The sequence below is a fragment of the Leopardus geoffroyi genome, chromosome B4 (assembly GCF_018350155.1).
Source record: "Leopardus geoffroyi isolate Oge1 chromosome B4, O.geoffroyi_Oge1_pat1.0, whole genome shotgun sequence".
NCBI lineage: Eukaryota > Metazoa > Chordata > Mammalia > Carnivora > Felidae > Leopardus > Leopardus geoffroyi.
Genome location: NC_059341.1, coordinates 71,752,184 through 71,779,934, shown reverse-complemented (window position 1 = coordinate 71,779,934; position 27,751 = coordinate 71,752,184). Strand labels below are relative to the sequence as shown.

Below are 27,751 nucleotides of genomic sequence, written 5' to 3'. Positions count from 1 at the left end.
ACTGAAGACAGTCCTTATAGGTCAACAATAAGAAAAGGCATCACAAAGAAGGTTAGGTATATTGTTGACAAGGTCATAAGTGACTTCTATTTTAGTCATAGATATATCTGTAAATATGAGTGTATATTTACATTATTAATAAAATTTGTCTTGGACTGTATGGAGCATCGCCTTTGATATATATGGTCAAGGTAATGGTAAAATGACCCTTAGAACAGCAGAAGCATTAAGATGGTACACAAGTCTGAGGGCACCTGGGTGGCTCAGTTGGTTAAACGACTGACTTCAGATCAGGTCTGAGGGCACCTGGGTGGCTCAGTTGGTTAAACGACTGACTTCAGATCAGGTCGTGATCTCACAGTTCCTGGTTCAAGCCCTGCTTTGGGCTCTGTACTGACAGCTCGGAGCCTGAAGCCTGCTTCAGATTCTGTGTCTCTTACTCTCTCTCTGCCCTTCCCCTGCTCACACTCTCTTCCTCTGTCTCCAAAATAAATAAACATTTTTTATTATTTTTTATTTTTTTATTTTATTATTTTTTTAAACGTTTATTTATTTTTGAGACAGAGAGAGACAGAGCATGAACAGGGGAGGGGCAGAGAGAGAGGGAGACACAGAATCTGAAACAGGCTCCAGGCTCTGAGCTGTCAGCACAGAGCCCGATGCGGGGCTTGAACTCACGGATCGTGAGATCATGACCTGAGCCGAAGTTGGCCGCTTAACCGACTGAGCCACCCAGGCACCCCAAAATAAACACTTTTTAAAAAAAAAAGAAAAGAAAAATATGGTACACAAGTCTGTGTACATGTTGGAAGACACAGGGACTGGCTGTTATGAATGTTAGTTAAAGTCAATTAAAATGGCCTAAAACCTCGGAATCATTCCTGGAAATACAGTAGGTTTGGGACCACTAGCATGTCATAAAATTCTAACAAGATTAATGATCTAAAGGCATATTTAAAAATATATAATGCTCCTACATATATAATGGAAAATAAAAAGAGACATGTGTAATAAGGAGAAATATGGAGAAGCAATTTGGTTTTTGGGGGATTTTTGCTACTATGTTCTCATTGGCAAAATAAAAAGGAGTATTTCCTTTCTACCTCATAACCAAATTTTTATCCTGAGTTCCCTTTTGTTCATGTGTGATTCTCACAAGGAGGCCTTGAACAAATAAATAAATCTCAGAGAAGATGAAGTGTCCATGCTTCCACATAAGAGATGGGGGTAGTCCAACTCCTGGGAATTTGTGAAAGCAAGGGATTCGATAGAGCAAGGGCTTCTAGGTTCATAAAAGATACAATCATTTAAGCCTCCAAGGCGGCAGAACATCATCTGGATTTGATTACATGCACGCTGGTGAGAGCTAAAGTATCAAGGGTCATGGCATTAAAGTCAGGCAAGGAGACTGAACTACCCCCAAGGGAATAAGGCCAGTAGAGCAGCCACCAACCTCCATTAGGAATACAACAACCTGAACAGGATTCCAGTCAACTGTTGGAGGAGGTCATGGAGAGGACATGATCACCGGATGACAGTCAAGCTAGACCTGGGCAATCAGATGTTCCTCACCCCTCCCCCTGTCATTGGAATGCACGGTCCACACACAGGTGGGAGCTGTTTTCAAGGATGTACCCTTGAGAGAACAATGAGTTATTTAAACTGTCTAGATTTTATAAGTGACTGAACTCAATTAAGGCCTCTATATGAATTTTTTAAGACTGTAGCAAGCAAGTGCAGAGATCTAGTTTTGTGGCCGCCAAAGGCAAGCCTCATTACATGTTCTCTTGCTTATTAAAACTGCCACTTTAGGCCTGTCTCTTCTTTTTTTTTTAATTTTTATTTTGTTTAATTACATCCAAATTAGTTAGCATATAGTGCAACAATGATTTCAGGAGTAGATTCCTTAATGCCCCTTACCCCTTTAACCCATTCCCCTTCCCACGACCCCTCCAGTAACCCTCTGTTTGTTCTCTATATTTAAGAGTCTCTTATGTTTTGTTCCCCTCCCTGTTTTTACATTATTTTTGTTTTCCCTTCCCGATTATGTTCATCTGTTTTGTCTCTTAAAGTCCTCATATGAGTGAAGTCATATGATATTTGTCTTTCTCTGACTGACTAATTTCGCCTGCCTCCTCTGTCTCTGGTTGCCCTCCATGTATGGGGGCCGGTTTCAGATTTTACCTGAGAAATACCCAAGGTTGCAAACCAACACCATCTTAAGCAGCACCATCGTGTCAAAGAGGTGGCCAAAGACCATCACCCAAGCAGCATTAGAAGAAGCAGGGAGCAGGTAAATACAGATGAAGGATTTGAGACTTTAGAGATAAAAAAGGTAAGGTGAAATATTACCAATATTGTACTCTCTGCTCACCTTGGTAGGCAGGAACTCACAGCAAGATTTATTTAATAATATAAAGGGGAAACTGTGGCTTTACACATAAGACCCTGACCAGGAAATACAAAAGGACGAATGAAGGTGGCACTTTCCTCAAAAAGACATCAAGCTGAAATGAACACTACTATCCATGAAGTCTACTGCTCCAAAACCTCCTATAGTGTGTGATGGTCAACCATATACATAATGTATACTTAATGGATACATACATAAGAAAAAAATGTAATCTACAGCTATTTATAAATTCTCAATTTGTTAAGGTCAAAAGATAGTCAAATTTGGAATAGCAGGCATTCCACATACCAGTAAGAATGTTCTCTGTTGCAAGTAACAGAGAAAGAAGGAAGGAAGGAAGGAAGGAAGGAAGGAAGGAAGGAAGGAAGGAAGGAAGAAAGAGAAAGAAAGAAAGAAAGAAAGAAAGAAAGAAAGAAAGAAAGAAAGATGAAAGAAAGAAAGGGAAAGGGAGAAAAGGGGAGAGAGAGAGGGAGAAAGAGGTAGAGAGAGAAGGAGGGAAAGGGAGGGGAGGGAAGGGGAAAAGAGGAGAAAGAAAGAAAGGGAGAGGAGGGGAAAGAAGGAAGGAGAGGGGAGGAAAGGCAAGAGGAGAGAAGGGGATGGGAGGGGAGGAGAAGGGAGGGGAGGGAAGGGAAGGGAAGGAAGGAAAAAAAATGAAAACCAGCTTTAAAATATAAGGAGTCTTTCTTTATTGGTTTCTCATATTTTCTAACAAACATGCTTGTTCCCTAAAAAAAAAATTAATCTTCTCCTTAACATATATGCTCAGAAAATAATGTGGATTTAGTTTCACTAAAGGAATTAAATGACTTCAAGCAAAACTTGACCCAGCACTCACAAAATGTAACCAAGGTTTGATTTATCTCCATTTCCCAGCTTCATTTCTTCAGAGTGGGGTCCCATCATACCCAGCTCCTCCAACATGTTCATACATACCGTCTGTAGTCCCAAGATGATTGCAGCAACCCCAAGTAATGTCTTCATTTTGTCCAGGGGGGAAAACATGATGCTTTTGCCTCACTATTTCTAAGGAAATTTATGTGATTCACTCTCATTGAGCTTGTTTGGGTCCTGAACCAATCACTACTGGCAGTTATGAAAAGCAATGATTAGTTAACTCTATGTCACATGTGAAACTCCTAAAGCCAGATTAATTACCTAATAATACTACATTGATCCGCAAACGCAAATCAAGTATGGCAAACATTGTCACAAAAGGCAGAACCACAAGATGGAAGATCCCGGGGTCCTTGAATCCCTGATTAAAACAGAAGTACCTTCTCAGTTTTAGGCTTCATATGGGTGAGAAATTCAACTGAGATGCACTCATTATATATTTTTACTACTGAAGCTAATGTTATCTTACCAGATACAAGATGACCAATAGATCAAAGGCACAGAGAAGGAAAAAAACGGGGTTTAAAATGGCCAACATGGAATCTTTATTTCCTGGTCTTTCTTTATATCTCTAGTACTCAGCACAATATATGGCAAAATATCTGCATTAAATTAAATACTTATGGAGAAATTCTAGAAGGAAAATTAAGACCTGCCCACAAGAAAGGGTACACATTTTCCAAGAGAAAAATTCTGTAAGTAAAATATGGGGGAAAATACATCTTGTTGGCAATGATGCCATCACTCACACAGCTCAACCTCAGAACACCTAAGGCCCAAGACTTTGCATAATTTATTGTCTACTTGTGTGTGCCACATCCATGTATAAACTGAAACACAATGAGGCCCACATTTGTCTTCTTCACCACTGGTATCGCCATGGCACTGGCATATAGCATGTCTTAGATAAATATTTGTCCAGTTGCTAAACAATGAAGTGATACAATACAAAATTGAACAATAGTTCAGTATTCTACTATATGTCTACAATCCTGGATCTCTGCAGATCTGGCAATTTACACCTACCCTCTGAGCCCTATGGAACCCATCAGTTCTTTGACCTTCACCTCCGCATTTTATCCCCATCTCCCCTACTTCCTCTTATTTAGCATGATACTTCTGTTTCCTTATCAAACTTTCTTTTCCTCAACACCTTTGTTTCCTGTGTACCCCATACCTGTCTTACACTTGCCTGCAAAACCCCAGCTCTGATTCAACGCTACAGTTCGCTTTCTCTGAGTTCGGTCAACTGCTGTAGAAAAAAACTGAACACAAGTTGATTAATAACTCACTACATAATCATGATCCCCACTTTCAGCAGCTACCACAGCACTGCATATTAGTAGTTTTCCTTGTACTTGTCAGTCTCTTTCCCATTCTCCTCAGCACTCATTTCACACTTTACCCCAAAGCTCCTACTAAGCCTCTCTCACTCTCAGAATATAACCTTGGTCCCAACCCCAGGGAAAACTGCTGCCACCAAACATGATTTCCTTCAACTTCCTGGCCACTCACATACATCCACTTTCTATTCACACTTCCTTCCCTTGTTTCTCAGAGGATGCAGAGCTCATCCCACAAAAAGGACCCATTTATGCCTTCTTAAAACTATACCCCCTACCCCCGCCCTTGAGGCCTGGTCCATCAGCCATCCTTTCTTTTCTTTGTATTTCCAGTCTCTCCCTCTCTCCTGGTTCTCTTCCCTCTGCCTCTAAATCCTGAGTCTGTCCTAAAGGCAGTGCTTTCTTGACATCATGTCCTTAAACTACCATCCATTCTTCTCTTGTCCAGATTTCAAGAAAAAGTAGTATGCATCACGCCCACTCCGAGATCTTACTTGCAACGCAAACATTCTACTGAAATTGTTCTGGCAAATGTTGAAGACTCCCACATTGAAAAATCCAGTAGAAATACGTTGGTCTTTAATTTACAGGACATCTCCTGTATCCGATATGGCAGTTGTCCACTCTTGTCCTTTTTGACACTAACTTCCGTGGCTTCTCTAACACCAAACACTCTTTGTTCTTTTTCTACTTTCCTGATTATTCTTAGTCACCTTTTTGGGCATCTCTTCTACTCATCCCATAAATGATGATGTTCCCCATGATCAGTCTCATATTATTGCATGATCTCATCCCCTGGTATGGGTTTAATATCCACTATCTCCAGCACAGACTTTTCCTCCCAAGCTTCAGACTGAAAGAGTCAACTGCTCACTCCCCTCCTGAATGTCCTATTGCCAACTCAAACTCAGTATACAAAAATGGATTCAAAATCTCCATCCCTATCTCCAATCTGACCTTTTCTATAGCTAAATCCACTCCAACTTCTGACTTTACCACCTTGTTATTTTCAACGTAACAAGATAGAATTCATTCTTGATTTTTTTCTGCACACCTGCCATTTCAATCAACAGTTATATTATTTTATGACCTTACATCCATATTCTTCTCTCACAATTTGGGTTTCATTGTCTCTGCATGGGAGCATTACAACAACCTCACTGGTCTTCCTCATTCCAAACTTTTCCACCCCAAATCCAACCTCCAGACAGCTAATAGATCTGACTGAAATACAAATGTGGTCACATTGTTCCATCAATGATCACCATTCCCCAATCGTAATTCAAGCTCCAAAATATGCTACAGAAGGCGTTGCTTGATTTGACCCAAGCTTACCTCTCCTTTCTCACCACCACCTACCCTCCACTCTAGTCCCATCAACACTAAACAGATTTCAGCCTCTTATACTCATGCTGAACCCTCTGCCTGGGATACTCTTCCTTCCCCGTCTCTCGCCTAACTCCTGCATTTCCTGTGAGCTTTAAAATGCTGGGCAGAGATGATCTCTTCTAGGTAGTTATCTTCACTGTTAAATATTTCATGTATTAGAGTCACAGAAAGAGCTTACAGGATGTACTCTTTCAGGAAGTAATAAGTTCCCTTCAGTGCAGACAAGAAGAAATGGCCACCAGCCAGGTAGAGTTTAAAGGGCTGGATTACATGACTTTTAACATCCAACTCTAGGATTATAGGATTTGTTTAGTCAGTGAGAGATTAGTGCAGTATGCTAGCTCAAAACACTTTAAGTTAAAAAGAGAAATCCTCACCTATTGAGAGAAAAAATGTTCTTCCTAATGTTTTATCTGTCATTGTATGCTTCTCTAATGTATAAAATGAATCTAAAGTAACACAGTGATAAGATTCCTTAAAGGCCAAGTTAATATTGAACATTTTAAATATGAGAACACTTGACAATAATGTAAGTCCTATTTCTTATGTCTAGAATAAGAGAATAAAGGATAAAAATAAATTGGATCAGAGCATTTCAATATTAATTGAACTTCACTTCCAATTAGACTACAATAAGCATACAAAGTATTCACAGCTGATTTGTGTTCTAATCTATAAGAACATTATATAACTTTTTTAACATTAGTCATTGAAAAATGGCAACAGAATAAAAATAACTAAAATAAAACAGTCAGTCCTTGGATGGAACATCAAGAAAGAAAATTATCTAACAAAACACATCAGAATATCATTAGGGAGAAAGGATGTTCTAGTTAAGACAAATGTGGCATTATATAATAAGTATAAAATCATAAAACTTTTATGCCTTAGGGCGCCATTCTATTAATATTCAGATTAAGTCGTTATTTCAGTGTACAAAGAGAATTAAAAAAACACTAAACAGATGGTTTTCCTTCATATTAGGAGTAGGAGCTTACACATAAAGTGTTTATTATTCACTGAATTTGACAGAAAACCAAATATTGAGAATTGAAATATAATCCCATATAATACTACAAATATGTATTATAATATGTAATTCAAAAGAGATTCTAAAAAGAACAAAAAATAAGACCATGGTTAGATACCCAGCATAAATGATGGTGTTTTCAGACCTAGAGCATAATGTCAACTTCAAACTTTTGAAGGGGTTCCTGGGTGGCTCAGTCAGAGGAGCATTTGACTTCAGTTCAGGTCATCATCTCAGGGTTTGTGAGTTCGAGCCCCGTGTTGGGCTCTGTGCGAACAGCTCAGAGCCTGGAGCCTGCTTCAGATTCTGGGTCTCCCTCTCTGCCCCTCCTTTGCTCGCATGATGTCTCTCTCTCTCTCTCTCTCTCAAAAATAAATAAACATTTAAAATTTTTAAGTGTACATATTACAAATTTGTAGTAAAACATATATCAACTAAATAAACACATTGATATAAATAATTCTCCCCAGAAAAAGCTGTAACAAACCTTCCATTTTATTGAGAGAGGCTAAGTATTTTACTATAATAATATGGCTCTTTCCGTTACTACTCTTAGGATTACTGACTTAAATTGCTTACTATTGCTCAAGAGGAAAAATTAGGTCCCCAAAGGAAATAAAAGTATTCATCTATTATTATCTACTTTTCCTGTTAAAGGAAAAAAATAGCCACTGCATAAAAGAATACTAAATTGACATTACAACTTAGCTTGTGGCCCAAAAGAAGATTTAGCAGCACACTTAATTTATGCACCCATATAATATTGTAATATTCTGTTATTTTCATGAAAATCAATTTGTTCTGTATCTTCCAGATTTATACAGGTGAAATCATACTAAACAGCATTTTTAAGATCAAAACCCATCAAAAAACTAAAAGTTTATAAAATATGTTCTGAAATGTTAGAGGTTGTGGTTATTATTACAATTTGTATTTCAAAATGGGCAACAGAATAGAAAATATAGCTCCCTATTCTTAATAAATTAATATAATCACAACTATTAATAAATTTGTATGTCTTCATCATTATATCGGTACCAGTTTTGAAAAACAATAATACACTTCAAAAATAAGTTTTCAAAAAAATAAGTTTTCATTTAATCTCAGGCATTCTATTAACCCATCTAAAAAGGAAACATTAAATTGTCAAGACTAATCCCCTATAGGCTGATCCATGGTTTGAAGCAATCCTGATCAGTCACAAGGTAATTGTCCACATGGCTGGGACACAAGCTCCTGATCATTCATGGGGTAGAGGGGACAGGAGGGTCTGGTCCTCCCATTACCATAAATGCTAGGAAAGCAAAAACAGGTCAGAGGCCAAAATTCTAGTATTTCTATTATCTGCATTCATGTATCCAGGTCTCTTTGATTTCCCATCTATCTTGAACTTGGTTTTCATTCATAGCTTCCCATAAGTCCTCTAACTTAGACTGGTTTCTTGTACTTGCTATTTTCTCTACCCATTCCATTTTTAGACTCACTAAATATATTGAAAATTCATAATGGGTGTCTACTTCCATTTATAAGACGCCTGGAAATCACCACTTCATCCTAATAACACGTACAAAGCAGAACAATTTAAAAATGAACAACTCTCCTAGGACCTGCAAGAGAGGTGAGGACACAGGGCAAACTCTTGCCGCTCAAGACCGGAGAGACAGACAGGCAGATAGGAGCTTACCACAGCAGAAACTGGCAACTGAAAACTGCCTTGGGAAACAGCACTGGGGTAAGAAAACTTGAACTGTAGTGAACAAATTGTTGGAAGCCCAATGTGGACAAGTCTGAAAGTTAAAAACTCGAGGAAGGCACAGCCATAGTGGAGGCCTCATGCTTTTGTAAATTTTACATCCAGAAACTCAACTGGAATCCCACAGTAAACACTGGAGAAACCAGACCTACCTGCTGAGGTTTTATCAAAGCCTGACTGACCTGGAGGAAAAGAAATACTCAACTCCAGCCTACTCGAGCCATCCTCTCTCAGTCAAAGTGGTGGAGAGGTGATTGAGAAGTACTTTAGGAAGTTCACAGACCAGAAATATAGTCTCACTAAAAGACTGAGATCTAATCACAGGACTATAGGACGCTCTCTTACCCCTACACCTCACCACCACATCGCTAAAGCGTTCCTTTTACCTGGTACATCATGTTCAGTTGTCAAGAAAACATTACAAGGTATATTAAAAGGAAAACAAAAAAACACCATTTGAAGAGACAAAGCAAGCACTAGAACCTGACATGGCAATGATATTGGAATTATCAGGCCAGGAATTTAAAACGATTAATAAGCTAAGGGCTCTAATGGGTAAAGTAGACAGCATGTAAGAACAGGTGGTCAATGTTAGCAGGAAGATGGATTTCCTAAGAACCAAAAAGAAATGCGGGAGATAAACATTGTAATTTAGATGTAATTTAGAAATTAAGAATGCCTTTGATGGGCTTATTAACAGACTACACATGGCTGAAGAAAGAATCTTAGAACTTAAAGATATCTCAATAGAAACCTCCAAAAGTGAAAAACAAAGAGAAAAAAGACCAGAAAGGGAGACCAGAGTCTCCCTTTGGAGAGACTTGGAGAATATCCAAGGACTCTGAGGCAACTGGAAAAGATGTAATATATGTGTAATGAAGATACTAGAAGGAGAAGAAAGAGAAAAAGGAACAGGAGAAATACTTGAATAATAATGACTGAGAATTTCCCCAAGTTTATGTTTAGCATTAACAAGTATCAGATCTGGGAATCTCAAGAAACACCAAGCAGGATAAATGCAAAACAAAACAAAAAACCCTAAATCTAGACATATCACTTTCAAGCTAAAGAAAAATCAAAGATAAAGAAAAAAAAAATCCTAAAAGAAATGGGGGGGGGGGGGGAGGGGGAACCTTCCCTATTGAGAAACAAAGATACTAACTATATCCAAGTACCCAACTTCTTCAGAAACAATGGAAGCAAAAAGACAATGGTGTGAAATATTTAAAATGTTGAGAGGAAAAAAAAATACTAACCTAGAATTCTGTACTCTGTGAAATTATCCATCAAAAGTGAAGAAGAATAAAGACTTCCTCAAACAAACAGAAACCAGGAGAATTTGTTGCCACTAGTCCAGTCTTGCAAAAAATGTTAAAAGAAGCTCTTTTGAGAAAAGGGAAGAATATATGTCAGAAACTCAGAACTACATAAGAAAGGACGAATATCCAAGGAGGAAGGGAAGGTAAAATGAAAGCCTTTTTTTCTTATTCTTAATTGACCAAACCAATACATTCGTTCAAAATAATAATAGCAACAACATATTCAAGTATGCACTTATGCATATATCTTATATATGTATATATGTATATGTATGTATATACATACACATATGTACACATGACATGAATGACACCAATGATACAGAGATGGGGAAAACAATTAGGATTATTTTATTATTTCAAAGTATTCACATACCTGTAAAGTAATACAGTGTTACTTGAAAGTTGACTGAATTAGTTGTAAATATATATTGCAAACTCTAGGGCAATCACTAAATAAAGTTGTTGTTGATTTTTAATGCTAGTTGAGGGGCACCTGCATGGCTCAATCAGTTAAGCATCCAACTCTTGGTTTCGTCTCAGGTCATGATCTCACCATTCATGGGTTCGAGCCCTGACAGTATGGAGCCTGCTTGGGATTATCAGTCTCTCTCTCTCTCTCTCTCTCTCTCTCTCTCTTTTCCCTGCTCTCCTCTCTCTCAAAAATAAACATTTAAAAAAGTAAAAAATAAAAATGCTAGCAGATGTACTAAGGAAGGAGAGAAAATGGAATAATATAAAATGGTGCCCTATTGGGCAGCATCAGAGAAGCTTCTAGTCTAGTGCTAATTCTCCCCCACTACCCCGCTTTTGAGTGTTCTACCTAGGGCACCATAAATGGTAAGGTTTTGCTTCTCTGCCCTGTGGGCACACAAACTATCCCAGGCCCTGTGTGAGCACCAAGGACTTTTTCCCATGCTCCTCTGGAGTGATTCTTTCCCTCACTGTGGGGCTTTCCTTATGTGCATGTGCTGGTCACACCTCACTTGAAAACTAAAGGGAGATCTGCTGGACTGTGGAGTTACTTCTCTGTGCTATGCTCTCCCCTCCAATACCTGCCCTGTGAGTTCTAGCTGTCTCAGCCTCCCCATATACCCAGCTCTGTCTCCTCAACTCACAGAGATGCCAGCCTCTGCCTGATGTCCTCCTTCCTGCACTGAAGCCAGGAAACTCTCCAGGAATGTAAGCTGGAGTAACTGTAGGCCTCTCTTTTATTAAAAGATACAGAAAAGATTTGGGGTGCCTGGGTGGTTCAGTTAAGTTAAGGGTCTGACTTCGGCTCAGGTCATGATCTCATGGCTTGTGAGTTCGAGCCCCACATCGGGCTCTGTGCTGAAAGCTCAGACTCTGCCGCCTGCTTTGGATTCTGTGTCTCTGGCTCTCTCTACCCCTTCCCTGCTCATACTCTATGTCTCTCTCTCAAGTAAACATTAAAAAAACAAAAAAGATACAGAAAAGATCTTAAAATCAGACAGTAAAGATAGATTACTTCAGAGCAACAACACTTATCCTGACAGAAGACTTCCCAACAGTAACAAAAGATGTCATAAAACAGTGCTTCAAAGTACTACTGACCTAGAATTATGCTCCTAATGCAAATATCCATCATAAAGAAGGCACCTGTTTGAAGACATCAAAGAACAAACAAGGCAGCCAAGATTTAAAGGGCCAAGATCCCTGACAGAAGAAAAATGCACTTAAATGAACTCCTTGTTTATTACTGCTTTTTCCCCCTTGGAAGATTTGCTGATTTTCAGTGTGGGACACAGGAACCACATGGAAAACTGTGGCCTAGAGTTTGAGGCAGTCTCAGCGGGTCAGGGAGACAGAAATTGAAATTCAGGGCTCCAAATGCAACCAGGACATAAGGAATCAAAGTATCAGAAAAAGGGAAACTCAAAGTGAGCCCAAACATCTAATACAATTTCACACACAGCATTTGTTGACACCTAAACTATGTAGGTGAGAGATGAAACCAAGAAAAGAACAGCTGATAAGAGAAAACAGTTAAGCATGGATTGTAGTAGTCTCATGATGCTCAGGAAACAAAATTGGAATTCAGGATATACCAAAGTAGAAGAGCTATAAGCAAAGTCCAGAGTGTCAGTTGTGACACACGAGGGACTGTATCACAGGAGTAAAAACAAACCAGAAAGAGACCAACCCAAACAAAGCCTAAAACCCAGTTTTTATTTGCTTACCAGAAGAAAATTAAATTTTCCCTAGGGAAGATCATTATAAACCTCTAAAGTTCTTCACACATTAGGTATACAAGGAAACAAGACAAGAAAAATTATTGAAAATCAAGAGGAAAAAAACAATATAAGCAGACTCACTGATGATGCACATATTGTAGTTCTAAGACCTGGAAGTCAAAATAACTATATCAATATGCTCTAGAAAATAGACGAAAAGATTATGAATTTTACCAAAGAACTGGAATATATTTTTGAAAATCAATTGGAAATCTAGATCTGAAAAATAATAACTGAAATTAACACCTTTAGATTCAATTGAAGTTACCTATGTACCTACTATGTGATTCCATTTATGTAAATTTCTAGAAAATTCAAACTAAACAGAAAAGTAAACTGCCTAGAGGTGGAGAGGGATGAGAGAAAGGGATTACAAATGTTCATGAAGACATTTTTATCTTAATTGTGGCAATGGTTTCACAGATGAATACATAGTTCAAACTTTACAAAACTATACAGTTAAATATGTGCAGTATGTCAATTATATCTCCATAAAGTTGCTTAAAATTAAATAACAATAATACTATTTTTTAGGACTTAAAACAGATGTTTTAAATTCAAGGAATTTAGGTTTATGACAAAAGTAGGTCAAAAGATAGAAAGAGGTAAGTGGAGTTACAGCTGTAAAGTTCTTATGAAATGTTGGCAATATTAATTAAAGACAGACTCCAGTAAGTCAATTATATATGTTTTACTTTCCAAGATAATCACTAAGAAAATAAAAATATGTACAACTAACAAAGTAATAGAATGAGAAAAAAATAAAATATAAAAAATATTTAATTTATCCAAAGGAAAGCAAAGAGAAGGAAAAAAGAACTTAGGAATGATAAGGCAAACCAAAAGCTAGTATACAGCAAAATGCTAGATTTAAACACAAATATATTGGTAATTAGTAAGTTCAAATGGACTAAATATTCGACTTAAAAGAAAACTGTCACAAAGATTTAAAAATATTTTAAAGCATAACAATTTAGAGAGTATGTCCCCTATATATACCCCCATAAACCTTTATTTAAAAACCTTCTCAAGGTTGTACATCAAGGTAAATAAACCTGACTCAGAAATACCTGAGACAAAAAGGAATGGTGAGAAAAGAAACTGATCAACATGTATCAAATCTAAGCAAACATCATTTGTATAAAATACTAAAAATGTTAGTGTCTATTTTGTGGGCTAAAAAAAGAACTAGAATACTGAACAACAAACCCATATAAGTAAGAAGAGTTTGACCCTAGTCAAAATGTTCTAAGGAATTTTCATCATTTGGGAGGTGATTAAGGCATTGATTAGCTGTAAGGGTGCCTGGGTGGCTCAGATTGTTGGGTGTCATACTCAATTTCTGCTCAGGTCATGATCTTGTAGTTCATGGGATTGGGCCCTGTGTCAGGCTCTGCGCTGACAGCGTGGAGCCTGCTTTGGATTCTCCCTCTCTCTCTCTTTCTCTCTCAAAATAAATAAATAAACATTTTAAAAAAGACATTGATTAGCTGTGGACTTGCTAATATGTACAGTAAAATTGCAAGGTTAGCCACTTAAAGAGTGAACATTGAACGCATAACTTATAAACTCAATGGAGGTATAGAGGAGGGATAGAAAAATGAAAGGAAGGAACAAAAGAACAAAATCCAATCAGCCTCCCGCACCTAAAAAAAAGAAAGAAGTTAAAGCTGTACTAGTAAAAAACACACAAAAAGTGGTAGAATCAAATCACAATATGTAGTAATATATTGACCTTGTTAGCTAAAAGACAATCATTGTTAGATAAAAGAAAAATAACTAACAGGAAAACAAAATCAAAGAGGTGTGTTTGCAAGAAACCTGTGTAAGAATATAGTAAGGTTGGAAGTAATAGATTATAAAATTATATACTAGGCAAAACTAACCAAGTGAAAACTAGGATAGGTATAAATTCTAAACAAAATAAATTTTAGGTGAAAAACTAACATTAGGAATAAAAAGAATAATTACATAATGACAAATATTAAATTCTCCAGGTAAATACAATGATTTCAAAGTTGTTTGTACCAAGTAAGATAGATTCAAAATGTATAAAATGGGGGCACCTGGCTGGATCAGTCAGTGGAGCGTGTGACTCTTGATTTTGGGGTTGTGAGTTCAAACCCCATGTTGTGTGTAGGGATTACTTAAAAATAAAATCTTAAAAAAAATTTAACATAGAAAATGAAGTCTAATAAAACCTTAGAGAGAAATTAAGAAATCCATAATCATAGGTCGCCTTGGTGGCTCAGTCGGTTATGCGTCCAACTTCATTTAAGGTCATGATCTCACATTTCGTGAGTTTGAGCCCCACGTTGAGCTCTGTGCTGACAGCTCAGATCCTGGAGCCTGCTTTGGATTCTGTGTCTCCCTCTCTCTCTGCCCATCTCTGCTCACACTCTTATCTCTCTCTCTCTCAAAAATAAGTAAACATTAAAAAAAATTTTTTTTAATCATTCTATAGTCTAAAAAAAAAAAAGAAATCCATAATCATAGTGTGAGATTTTAACATCCCTCTTACTTATTGACAGATCATGTAGACAAAAAAAAGTAAGAATAAAATAGAATATATCAATAATACAATTATAACTTGACTTAATGAACTTATATTTAATCCTGTATGCAACAATTTTTTCCACTTTTGGGGGAAAATAAGTACAAATCTGAAATAAGAGCTTATAAATTTGGAAGCACTGGGAAACCATACCATTGGCAAGGATTTCAACTTTGAGTACATAAAATCCTGAAGCTATAGTAGTGATGAGATACCAGCCTTAAACAGCACCCTTCCCCACCAACAGTGGCAGCGACATCAACAGAGGGTACTACAACACAATATGACTGACTATTAGGGTACCTGGGCAGCTCAGTCGGTTCAGGGTCCAACTGTTGGTTTCGGCTCAGGTCATGATCTCACGGTTTCATGAGCTCGAGCCCCATGTCAGGCTCTGTGATAGCAGCATGAAACCTGCCTGGGATTTCTCTTTTTCTCCCTCTCTCTCTCTCTCTGCCCTTCCCCCACTTGTGCTCTCTCTCAAAATAAATAAATAAATAAACTTAAAAAAAAAAAAGAATGTAACAGACTACTTCATCAGTCTATATAATGTCCCCCTGGAGACCACAAGAAACAAGTGCTTGAGATTTTAAAGAAGGCTAGAAATTACAGGTTTGCCAAGAAACAGTGACATTGGGTTATGCATGTAAATGTGGCTCTCTAACTCAATCCAATACTTTTAACCAAAACAAACATTTGTAAGTATGGTAGCCAATCTCCAAGATGGCCCTAAGTCTCACCTCTCACTAGTCATCCCACGTATAGTATCCTCCCACAGTGAAGGGCAACTGGTCTATGTGACTAATAAAATATGGCTGAAATGACAATGAGTGCCTTCCAAAGCCAGGCTGTGAAAGGCAATGCAGTTTCCACCTTGGTCTCTCTCTTGAATTGCTTATTCTGGGGTAAATCAGTTGTCATGTCTTGGGGCAATGAAATTGCCCTATGGAAAATCCACATGGTGAGGAATTGAGGATTCCAGCCAACAACGAACACCAACTTGCCATCCTATTTGAGAGAGCCATCCTGGAGGAACAACATTCCAATCATGTCTTCACATGACTGTAGCCCTACCTGATATATTCACATTATCCTCCTGAGAGACCCCAAGGAAGAACTATCTAAGCTGCTTCCAAATTCCTCATCCAGAAAAACTGTATGAGATCACAAATATTTATTCTTGTTTTAAGCCTCTGAATTTTGGGATAATTTGTTACATGGTAATAAATAACTCTAGGTTCTATAATTATTCTGAAGGCTAATAGGAGCCACTTGAGAATTTGAGACATAGAAATAACAAAATCTAACATGTGATTTTATGAGTAAAGATCAGAGACCACAAAATAGAAATAAAAGTATAATATTCATAGTATAAATACTTTAACTTAAAAAAATGTTTGACATTATGATGACAGAGCAAAAGAATCTTTATGAAAATTAACTTTCATAGCACAAAAGCCTTGAAATAATTGAACAATTTCAAAGGACAACCTTGGTGTAGTAAATGTCACTAATGATATTTTCTTTTGATCTCTACTATAATTCACATATTGCATCATATTTCTCACCATATTATATGCCCTTTTACTCAGAGTTTTGATGTCTATATTACTGACAAAACAATAAATACAAGAGCTATTTTAGATGATTGGTGTCTATGCAAACTGAATGAACAGCAATTCATTATAATTTAGATATTAGAATTCTTTCATCTGTAAGCATGCAGGCAATATTGCTTCTCAGTTTTAATCTACTGAGATTTAGAACTTATCTCAGATATAGGAAGAATAAATAAGCAAAACAAATAAGAAACCACACCACACTCAGGATAGCCAACAAATTGCATTTACAAAAAGAGATCAAAATATACAACCCATTAGAATCCACAGTACTATTTTTGCTTGAAATCCTAGTCTTACCAAATCCACTATTTTATTTTATTTAGTTCTTACTTAAAAGACACTTACATAGTGTTATGGTTTTCTAGGCGGTATTATAAGTGTTTCATTAAAGGGGAACTTAATGTAGCCATTCTCCTAAACTTCGATGGCTATAATTTAATATTTAATACTTTTATAGTGTAAATTGCATTCCCATCCTAAACATCACAACTATAACTCTCTATGACTTAAACACTGTGAATATTACTGACATTTACATTTTACTTTTACTTTTACATTTACTGACATTACTTACATATACTTTCTGTATATGAAAGCACGAAAAATCTGTGGTCAGAATATTGGTATATTTCTCAATACTTTCAATTCAAAGAACTGTCTGTCCTCAATGCAGTTACATGACTGTGCAAAGTTAAATTGACTATTTTTTTGGTATGCTAATTTGAAATTATGACAGAAAAATTGTAAGTTTCTATTTAATCAAGTATGCAAACCAGCAACTTCAGAGAGATTAGTAGGAAAATCATTCCAAATATAATCTCCTTTGAATTAGTCCCTTGTACAGTTTTAGAAATAGTTATTTGCCAGTGCCTAGGGGAAGTAATAACTTATGAAGTGTTGGTGGTGAAGAATATTGATATTGTAACAAGCTAAAGCTACTATGGTTTATCATTAGCACATAAGATAAAACAGTGATACTTCAGGGGTGCACTGGGGATCAGGGCCATATTTGTAAAATTACAGTGTGTGACAAGGTGCCCCCCTAACTTGTGCAACAAATACATGAAAAAAAAAACCAATTTTAGACAGCTGTTACAGTCAAAGCATCAGCTGAAATCTCAACTATTCCTTGTATTAAATATGTTGGGATAAGTCCGTTATAACTGATCATACCATTTTTCTAATCATCAGATTATCATAAGAGGATTGACACTGTTGGGGGGAGTGTCTATTCCCCAGTCCAGGTTGTTTCCTTTCAGGTAGAGAATGCTCCATCAGCTATGTCATCCCTAATCTGTCTCCACTTCCAAGGGACAAGTGACTTATTTAATTGATCATTTTGCAAGAAGAAAATTGGTGTGTGTGGCTCAGTACCTTTTCTCTAGAGACAAATTCTCTCTTGGAGAGCACCTCAGTTCTGTTCCACTCCTCCAGGGGAAGTATGCCAGAGGAGTATTGCCTGGATCAGGCTGAACTGTGAAAGCCCACTTAACTATGGATTTTAGTACCAAGGAGTTCTCTTGCCTGCAGATACAAGCCACACTCTCCAGTAGATAGTCTTCCAGAATAGACATAATATTTTGGTCACCATAAACTTTATTTCTGTCTTACTGCTTCACTTATTTAGAATGTGTGCAGAGAAGAGAGGTGCTTCTTATGAAAATAATCAAACATTTCACAAAAAGACAAAACACAACCATCCAGACCCTAACCAGCATTTTCATGTGTTCTAACTTTTTTTTAAGTTTGTTTGTTTGTTCATTTGTTTGTTTTAAGAGACAGAGGAAGGTGAGAATCCCAAGCAGGCTTCACACTGTCAGCGCAGAGCCCAATGTGGGGATCAAACCCGCAAACTGTGAGATCATGACCTGAGCCGAAATCAAGAGTTGGCCATGTAACTGACTGAGCCACCCAGGCGCCCCATTCCAACTCATTCAATAACTACCTAGATTGTTTGAAGTTACAATAAAAGGAAATGAGGCAAAGGTAAGGTTAACAAACTAGCATGGCCTGACCAAAAAAATCTCAATGCAAAGGTGATTTCTAGACCAATTAGAACACAAGAATAACAGCATGTCATGCTAACATCAATTCACCATATTTATCACTTTGTTGCATGCCTTTCCTTACAAAATCACACAGACATTTTAAGTCATCAAATATAATTAAACCCAAAGCACAAATAAGGACTACATTTGCCTGCATGTTAATTTCACATCCAGTAGCACTATTTTCCATCACAATTAGGAAGGCATCAGGGATGCCTTATTTTCTTATATGTCCTTAAGTTCAAACAAAGAATTAGAAATAACTGGAATTCATAATCAACCTTTATAGACAATGACGTTACTGCCCCAACGTCTAACTTCATGTCCCTTCCTATCAAGAGAATCCATTGCATGCTCACTACTTTCTAATACCAAAGAAAAGGAAAGACTAGGCAAGTGTTGAAAGAAACCAGTTTTTGAGATATATTTGGCTTACTGGTTAAATGCAACATAAAGACGCTTTATTGTACTTTTTTCTGGTCCTGCTGACAAGAGGTGTTCTAGTGTTGGAAATCTAGAGAAAAACAAGATTTAGAACTGTCTACAGTGGCGTTCAGAAAGAAAAGTCATGGTAAGAGCATGACAGTGGGCATCTGGGGGATCTGGTAACAACAAGAGGAAAGCAGCCAAACAGAGGCAGAGGTGGAGATGTAGCCAATATAGAAAGCCAGTGAATGGAAAGAATGATAAGAAAGCACAAAGGTGGAACTCATTCACTCAATGAATATTTCTTTTTTTTTTTTTTAATTTTTTTTCAACGTTTATTTATTTTTGGGACAGAGAGAAACAGAGCATGAACAGGGGAGGGGCAGAGAGAGAGGGAGACACAGAATCGGAAGCAGGCTCCAGGCACTAAGCCATCAGCCCAGAGCCCGACGCGGGGCTCGAACTCGCGGACCGCGAGATCGTGACCTGGCTGAAGTCGGACGCTTAACCGACTGCGCCACCCAGGCGCCCCACAATGAATATTTCTTAAATGACTCTCTATGCAGAGCCTAACTTTAACTACTGTTGTGAACATAAAAAGTGCTCCTTCCCTCAAAGAACTTGGCATTTAGTTGGGGAAATGAGATACACAGCAGCAAAAAGTAAATAACATCAAAACAAAATGTGATTAACAACTGACTTGTACAGGAAATTTAATACATGAGAATAGAGGGGGGAAGAATGAAAAAAGAATTAATAAAAAATAAAACTTATACTGACTCCTCATCTTTGCCAAGGTCTTTCACATAAATTTCATTCAAATGTCACAGTAAGCACTAGGTATGATTGTCCGCATCCTGTAGATGACAAGGTAAAAGCTCAGAGAGTTACAGTTTTTCCAAAGTCACCTATCTACCAACTTTGAAATGTAGGATCTAAATCTGCCTCTATCAGATTCCCAATCTTTTTTTTCTTTCCACCAAGCAATATGTTTTTCAATATAAGATATAATATGTAAAGGAAAACAAGCACTGGAAAATGAGTAAAACACACTCATTCATTCATTCATCCAAAATTTTTATTGGTTACCTTCTCTGTTTGAGTACATGTATGTACTGGAGGAAAATGATCAGAAAGAAAATCATGTGTCTACATATTTGAAGTTTCTAGGCTAGAGGTAGGTAGATAGGTAGGAATGGGCCGATAGATGATAGATTGTAGATAGATAGACAGATAGATAGATAGATAGACAGACTGATCAACAAATATAAATAATACACAGCTCAATAAGAAAATGCCAGAGAAAAACCAGGAAATGCTATAGGGTTCAAATGAGGAAAGATCACATCATTTTAAGAGAATCAATAAAGGCATTATTAAAAGATGAAAATATGGGCAGGTGTATTATAAATAGAGACAAAGACTGCAGTTACAAAGGACAACATGAGTAACAGTGTAGATGTGGAATGCACAATATAGATCACGATCTGACAAAAAGCAATAGTGTAATAGAAGTGTAAGATATGGGGAGGAGAGTACAGGAGGAAAAAGCAGAAAAGTAAGGATCAGATTGCAGAAGACTTCAAATATCTGGCTAAGTATTATACTTAATTTTGAACACAGTGACTAATTAGGTTTCTGAACAGAGAAGAGACATTCTCTGAATTATGCTACAGAAAATAAACTTAGGGATGCCTGTGTAGCTCAATCGGTTAAGCATCCAACTCTTGATATGAGCTCAGGTCATGAACTCACAGTTCATGAGATCGAACCCCACAACAGGTTCTACACTGACAGTGCAGAGCCTGCTCGGATTCTCTCTCTCCCTCTCTCTCTCTGCCCCTTCCCTGCTCATGCATGTGTGCACGTGCTCTTTTTCTCAAAATAAATAAACTTAGAAAAGAAACTTACACAAAGTCATCTACATTATAAAGAATTAACTTTTTTTTCCTTTTTTTAAGTAGGATTCATGCCCAGAATGGAGTCCAACACAGGGTTTGAACTCACAACCCTGAGATCAAGGCCTGAGCTGAGATCAAGAGTTGGACACTTAACCAACTGAGCCATCCAGGTGCCCCAAGAATGAAATTTTAAATGCTACTGACATAGCACAATGGAAAGTACTCTAGGTTTAAACTGGCATGATGAAAAAAAGGGGGGAAGAGGCACAAAGACATTTAAAGGATAAACTCTATAAAATTTGGTAACTGATCACCTGTTGAGAATAAGGGAGGGAAAGGTCAGAGAACAGCTTCAGTGTTTCATGCTCAGGAAACTGGTCAATGGTAATGGCAGCAACAGAAAAGAGGAAGAAGCAGATATTGACTGTTGGGGTGGAGGGATGCCGTGCAGGGAGGTCTCTGAGACTGAATGCAGAATTCCAGTAGAATACCAGAATGGAGAGGTCCCTTAAGATGTGGGAATATTATGAGTGATGTTGGATCTGGAGATATAAACTCATCTGCATCAGCCCAAGGCTTACAAGTGAAATCTTGAGAGTTAGTAAAGTCAACAAAAGAGCATAAAGTGAGAAAAGGGAATAGAGAGTGCTAGAGACACACACTCAGATTTTTGAATGACAGAAGCAGCCATCTCAGGCAATTCACTTAATACTTGTAGGAAACTGGAAAAGAACTAATAAAAAAGACCAAAGGCGGTGGGGGGGTGGGGAGGCAGAGAGATACTTTTCACCGTGTAACTCAAATAAGAAAATGCCAAACAAAGTACAGTTAACAGTATTAAATGGCCAAAGGCTAAACAGAATGAAGACAGGAAAGAGGATTTGGTGTGTGGGAGGTCAATCACCACCGAAGAAGTGCTTTCAGAAGCACGGTGAGAAAGTTACAGTGGTTTTGAGTGTTGGGTAAGGCAGACAGCCATGGAACACAGTAGGCTGCAGGATAACTCCCAGGGTTCGGGAGCCACGCACAGAGACAACAGCAACAAGACCCACTTGACACATCGTACCAGGCAAGCAGCAAATTAGTTTTTAAAAAGAAGGACAGGAAAGGAAAGGAAAAAAATTTCAAAGAAAAGCTCTAGAGCCCATAAAGCATTTATCTTGAAAAATGAAATCAGAAGTAGCATCCAATTAACTAATTAACTACCAAGTTATACAAAGCTGTCCAAAAGGATTAACATGGTGAAATAACCTTTTGTTTGGCAGTGATTAATTTTCAGGTGAGGTTAGCACTGAAGAACTTTGCTGTTACCTTTTGTCACAATTTGGTGACAAGTTAGAAAAGAAGTCAAGACAAAAGCATTCAAAATCCCTGCAAGAGATATTCTAAAACTGGAACAAAAAACATGGCTGATGATATAAAAATCACCATCAATTTTAATCAGACTAGACCAAATGGAGGTTGCATACACAAAAAGGGTGCTGTCGCTAATTATTAAAAAAAAAACAAAAACAAAAACAAAACAAAACAGTGTTTGGGTGAGGACAGAATGATGCCTCTCAAAACAGCCATAATCACAGCACTGTGCTGGGAGTCCTACACCAGCATGGAGGCAATGTTTTTGTCAAATAAATGTGAGTGTGTCTGACAGTTATGTTCTATCACTATGTCCTGGATGATAAGAGAATTCTGGTGGGGCAGACATAGAAACTGAAGGATTCCCCTACCCACCAGAGAAGAACACTAAGGTATCAATCTAACAAACTGGTATGGATGACTCATTGCCACAGCCCAGCCACCTGGAATAGAGATCAAACAGAAATCTAAATCAACCTCACCCAAGCAATGTCTAAAATTACAAACCAAGTCTATGCAACTACATGATAGGACAAGGGCATCTCTAAGATTACTCCAGCTCCAACATTCAATGTGTTTATAAATCCTCATCTTTTCTTTCTGCCTGATAAAAATCAAAAGAAACCTAACATTAGAAATAAATTAAAAAGTTGGCTTGAAAATTCAAGTAAGAATTATGAACCTTCCTGGTTTTATGTTAGCCCAGGAACTTGGGAAAGAAATCAAGCTAACAACTATACCCATACATTTATGAAATGCATAATGAGTAAAGGTGAGGGCTCAGGAGACAGTCAACCAAGTTTGATTCCTGGTTTAACCACTGCCCATTGGGGTGACTTAGAGCCAGTGATGTAGCTCTTCCCTGCCTGGGTTCTTCATCTGCCAAATGGGGGTAATAATATTACCATGTCATAGGATTGTTGTTAGGATTACATTATGATTTATATAAATTCCTTACTCAAGTGCCTGACCCATATAACTCAAGGTGAGTTATTATTACTATTTTATTTCCCTATCACTGAATCAGATTTGATCTCGGCATGCAACTCATCACATCTGCAACTGAACACCAAAGTTCTTAACAAAAGGATTTCAGATAATCTGAACATGCTCTAAGAAGCTGAGACTTTGATAGGGATCCAATTGTCATAGAAGAGAAGGATGGGCCCAAGCAGGAGCAGCAGGGACAGGCAGGCTCTAACACTGACATTGTAATGTCGGAGAAGCAGCTTACATCTACTTCAGGCCAATAAGAAATCGGAAAGAGTCAGATGCTCTGTCAGTAAATCTAACTGGCTAATGGGTTAGTTATCCCCTTCTTCAACGCTTGGGAATAGAGGAGGCCAGTAACGGAGCTGACAAGTTCCAATAGATAATTTTTTTATTTTTTTGGCCCCAGGAGCTGGAAAAAGAGCACCACCTAGACTCAGCAATTGTATATTCTGACAACAGTAACAGCAACAACAGTTCACTGTATTTGTCTTTCTGACACTGTAGAAAGATTTACGGACTAAGATGTTGATATCAGAGTGATGCAGCTAGTAAAAAAAAAAAAAAGGCAGCACCCTAAGAACATCCTAAATGTTCAATCAAATATCATGGTACAATGAAGTGATAAAATCATGCAGCCTTTAGGATGTATTTGTGATAGTTAATGACCTGGAGGGGGTGGAATCATGATAAATACTGAATGGAGAGTATAAGTTCATGTTTTATAAATATATATTTATAGGAAAACATCAAAATACGAACAGTGGTGATCTCAAGATGGCAGGATTACAAGAGTTTTTTGTTCTTTTTTTGAACCTTACATTTTCTAAATTCTACACATTCTTGTTTTGGCTTAACACATTCTTTGTTTTTAAGAAAACAAAGGATTGGCATTAAGTCACTGAAAGCATTTGGCAGTGAAGAGAAAACAGCTGGGACAGGGGATCGCCCCCCCCCCCACCATCCTATGACCCTTGCACTTCCTCGCCTCACATGCTCTCCCTCTTCTGATGGCCATAGAGACCAGCATTAATAGGTTGCCCAAATATACCTGGGGAGAGGAAATGACTTAGCAGTGGCTATGAATTTATCTTCTCCTCTTCTTCTTGCCCAGTCCTCAGTCTCTCCCTGCCATTATTTGCCATAATGGTCACAGCAGTTTTTTTCTGGATCAAATTGGAGTGTTTATTTAGAGTAGGGTTTGGGGGAAAGGAAGTAGCAATGTCTGCAGTAGCAACAATGAAATGAGGTCATCTGCTCCCATCTTAAAGAAACATCTTTCCTTACCCTCACCTCCTCCTCTGAAAAAAGACACTATATCCTAAATACAATATACACTACTGCATTTTTCCCCTCTCTCCTTTCTGCAATGACTGTTTTGTTCTCCACTGAATTTCCAGCATAGTGCTTGGCACAGAGTAGGGGCTCTACAGTTTATTTACGAAATGAAGGAATGAGTTCATCCAATCACCACATCGGACTTGGAGCGCTGATAAGGAAAACTAAATGTGTGATCACAACCTAGAGGGAAAAAGAGGAGTGGTCACTGGCACTAAGATTCTTAGGAGGCCTGCAGGTCTACGGGTTGGGGGGAGGGGGTGGATAAGTACTGATGGAGAGGAGCAAAACCAAAGCAGAAACAGAGCAAGTTTACCAACCCAGTTTTTTCTCCATCTACAAATGTTCCTAGCACCAAACCCATCCTCTCCCTACCCCTCCTCCACATCCCCCACTCCCTCACACGTGGGTTCCACATCAGGCTGTAGGATCAGGGCTTGCATTTAATTGATTGAATTTGGCCAAAGCCTTCTCCCGTGATCCTTTGTCTACCCTAGAATACACCAGAGAAAATAAGGAAAGGACAAAGCATTTCTGCCTTTCACAAGGAGGATTATTTATATCTAACATCCCAAAAACATATGGGAGAATAATGTCGGTCTACTGAAATGCATTAATATAAATGAGAAAGCCCATGATACCTTTTGTCCTATTTGACAAGATACATTTAATATTTGGTCCCTTGCAATATTGCTGCTTTCAATTGTATTTCTCTAAACAAATAAAAAGTCATTATCTTTCTTTTGTCACGATGAAAGTGAATGAAGTGCTTAATGAAAAGGAGATGCCAACATATTTCTTAATTCTTTTATTAAAGTGTATTGTGGGATTCTGTGCCTTACATAAATCCAATTTGTATTGACTTTCTAGAGAGAATATAGTGAGAGCTATAATGGCAACGTGTCACACAGTGGCAAAAACTGGAATGATTCATCAGCCTAGAGAACTGGACGTTAGGTTTAAACAGAGTGTCAGTTGCACAGGGTCAGATTTACCTCTACTTGTTGCTGTTCCTTTCCTCTGTGTGCAGCTACCCTACAAACGTCATTCAGAGAGCCCCCCATCTTCTATCAAATATTCTGGGAGCTCCCTTCCTCTCAGGCACACTGTGGTCTTTTATATCACAATGTGACACACAGATAACTAACACAAATTTCATTAACCTATGTGAATATGTAGACAGTAAGAAGTTTAAAACAGAACTGTTAAACAACATGACTTTTTATTACTACACACTGTTTCACTTGATCAATATTTATTAAACATAAAGCACTTTCTTGTGGCGGAGGATAAATCAGATCTGGACACTGAGCTCAAGGATTTAAAGTGTAGCGGGCATGCCATTAAGGTCAGATTTCCTAGGGGAGCCTGGGTAGCTTAGTCAGTTAAACATGAGGCTCACCGTTTGTGGGTTCAAGCCCTGGAGCCTGCTTTGGATTCTGTCTCTGTCTCTGTCTCTCAAAAATAAATAGTAAAAGAAAATTTTAAAGTCAGGTTTCCTAAATGGAGTCCAAGAGCCCACAGACAGTACATGAATGAGCTTTGAGAGGCCTATAAATCTCTAGAAGTAAATGTGATGGGTTATGTGTTGGTATGTGCATTTGGCAGGGTCAGTTGTTTGATAGATACCAAATTCTCAGAAGAACTATTGGCCTCTATGAGGTTAAGAACCATTGAGTTGGAGCTTATATAAAAAACTTCATTTCTCAAAACACTTCTAGTTTCTCAAAACATTTTTTGAGCTTCTCCTTTGGAATGTTTCAAAGCCTAGGACACCTTTTGTAAATAACCTCAATGATGACAAGTCTTCCTTGGAGGAGAGCCTTCAATTTTTTTTTTAATTTTTTTTAATGTTTATTTATTTTTGAGACAGAGAGAGACAGAGCATGAAGGGGAAGGGGCAGAGAGAGAGGGAGACATAGAATCTGAAGCAGGCTCCAGGCTCCGAGCTGTCAGCACAGAGCCTGATGTGGGACTTGAACTCACGGACCATGAGATCATGACCTGAGCCAAAGTTAGATGTCTAACCGACTGAGCCACCCAGGCGCCCCAGGAGAGCCTTCAATTTTAAAGTCATCCAAAAACATGGTATAAAAGTATGATAGAAAGGTGCTTAAACTGTAAAGTTTACTTTTGGTTGAAATGAATATAAATATAAAATAGTGAGACTAATTTCCTTGAGAGACAAAAAATAGATTAAAGGCTATTCATTAATTGAAAATCAGATGGAAAAGCACCAATAAAAACACGAGTGCCTTATGGATAATATTAGGCAAGGTGGGGAAAAATCAGTTTATCTTCTTCATTCACTGAACAAATATTTATTAAGCATCTGCCATGTACCCAGTACTCTTGTAAGTCCTGAGAATAGAAAAAAATCTCTGCTTCATGGAGTTTCCATTCTACTGTTTTTTTTTAACAATTCAATTCATCGAACATGATTATTCAACTAGAAATAAGTATTAATGGAAATAAAATAGAAACAAAAAGAAAGTACATCATAGAGAAAACAATGTTCAGGTAGAAAATTATCAGTAGCAACATACAATGTAATGTTTAGCATGCTGGTGAAAATATTTGGTAAAAATGAACAGGCTTGTAACCAAAACATAAAAATGAAGTAGACAGTAATGATATTAGGTGTTTGACAATTCTAAGAAATATATGTTGATTCACCTAATCTAAGCAAAAGCAAAACAAAGATTCTGGAAATATGGAAGCATAGGATCATATGATAACATTGAGGCAATGAGAAATAAGGTTGTCAATAAGCTGGGGGCTGAGTTTAGTTCTGTCTCCATAAAGTATAAGGATTTGCCAGAGCCAGATTCAGGCATTTATAAAAAAGAAGTTCTTGCTCCAGGCTAAATAACTTTCCTAAATTAAATGAGCAAATTAGTCTTCATCCTTCTCTAATCTGAACACATCAGGTTATTTACAACACCCCATGCCACAGATCAAAGAGCCTAGAGATACAATTTTCTGACATCATCCTTTACACACACAAATAAAACAGAATTTAAAATTTCATGTGGCTTATAAAGGATATGTGAATTGATTAACAGGTGAGGTAACGTAATAGGGAAAATGTAATGGGAGAAAGTCTCCATCCGTGGGTGA

The 27,751-nt window shown here is 37.7% G+C and overlaps 1 protein-coding gene and 1 long non-coding RNA gene across 5 annotated transcripts in view; one reads left to right on the top strand and one right to left on the bottom strand.

The window, feature by feature from the left end:
* Positions 1-27,751, bottom strand: part of TMEM117 (transmembrane protein 117) — a 490,241-nt gene that overhangs the window by 401,788 nt on the left and 60,702 nt on the right. The gene's annotated exons all lie outside the window — the stretch shown is intronic.
* LOC123591560 overlaps positions 1-27,751 on the top strand; it is a 63,034-nt gene that overhangs the window by 16,893 nt on the left and 18,390 nt on the right. The window contains exon 2 of the long non-coding RNA XR_006709407.1: positions 2,178-2,293. This is a non-coding gene — a long non-coding RNA (uncharacterized LOC123591560). The remainder of the gene's footprint in view (positions 1-2,177; positions 2,294-27,751) is intronic.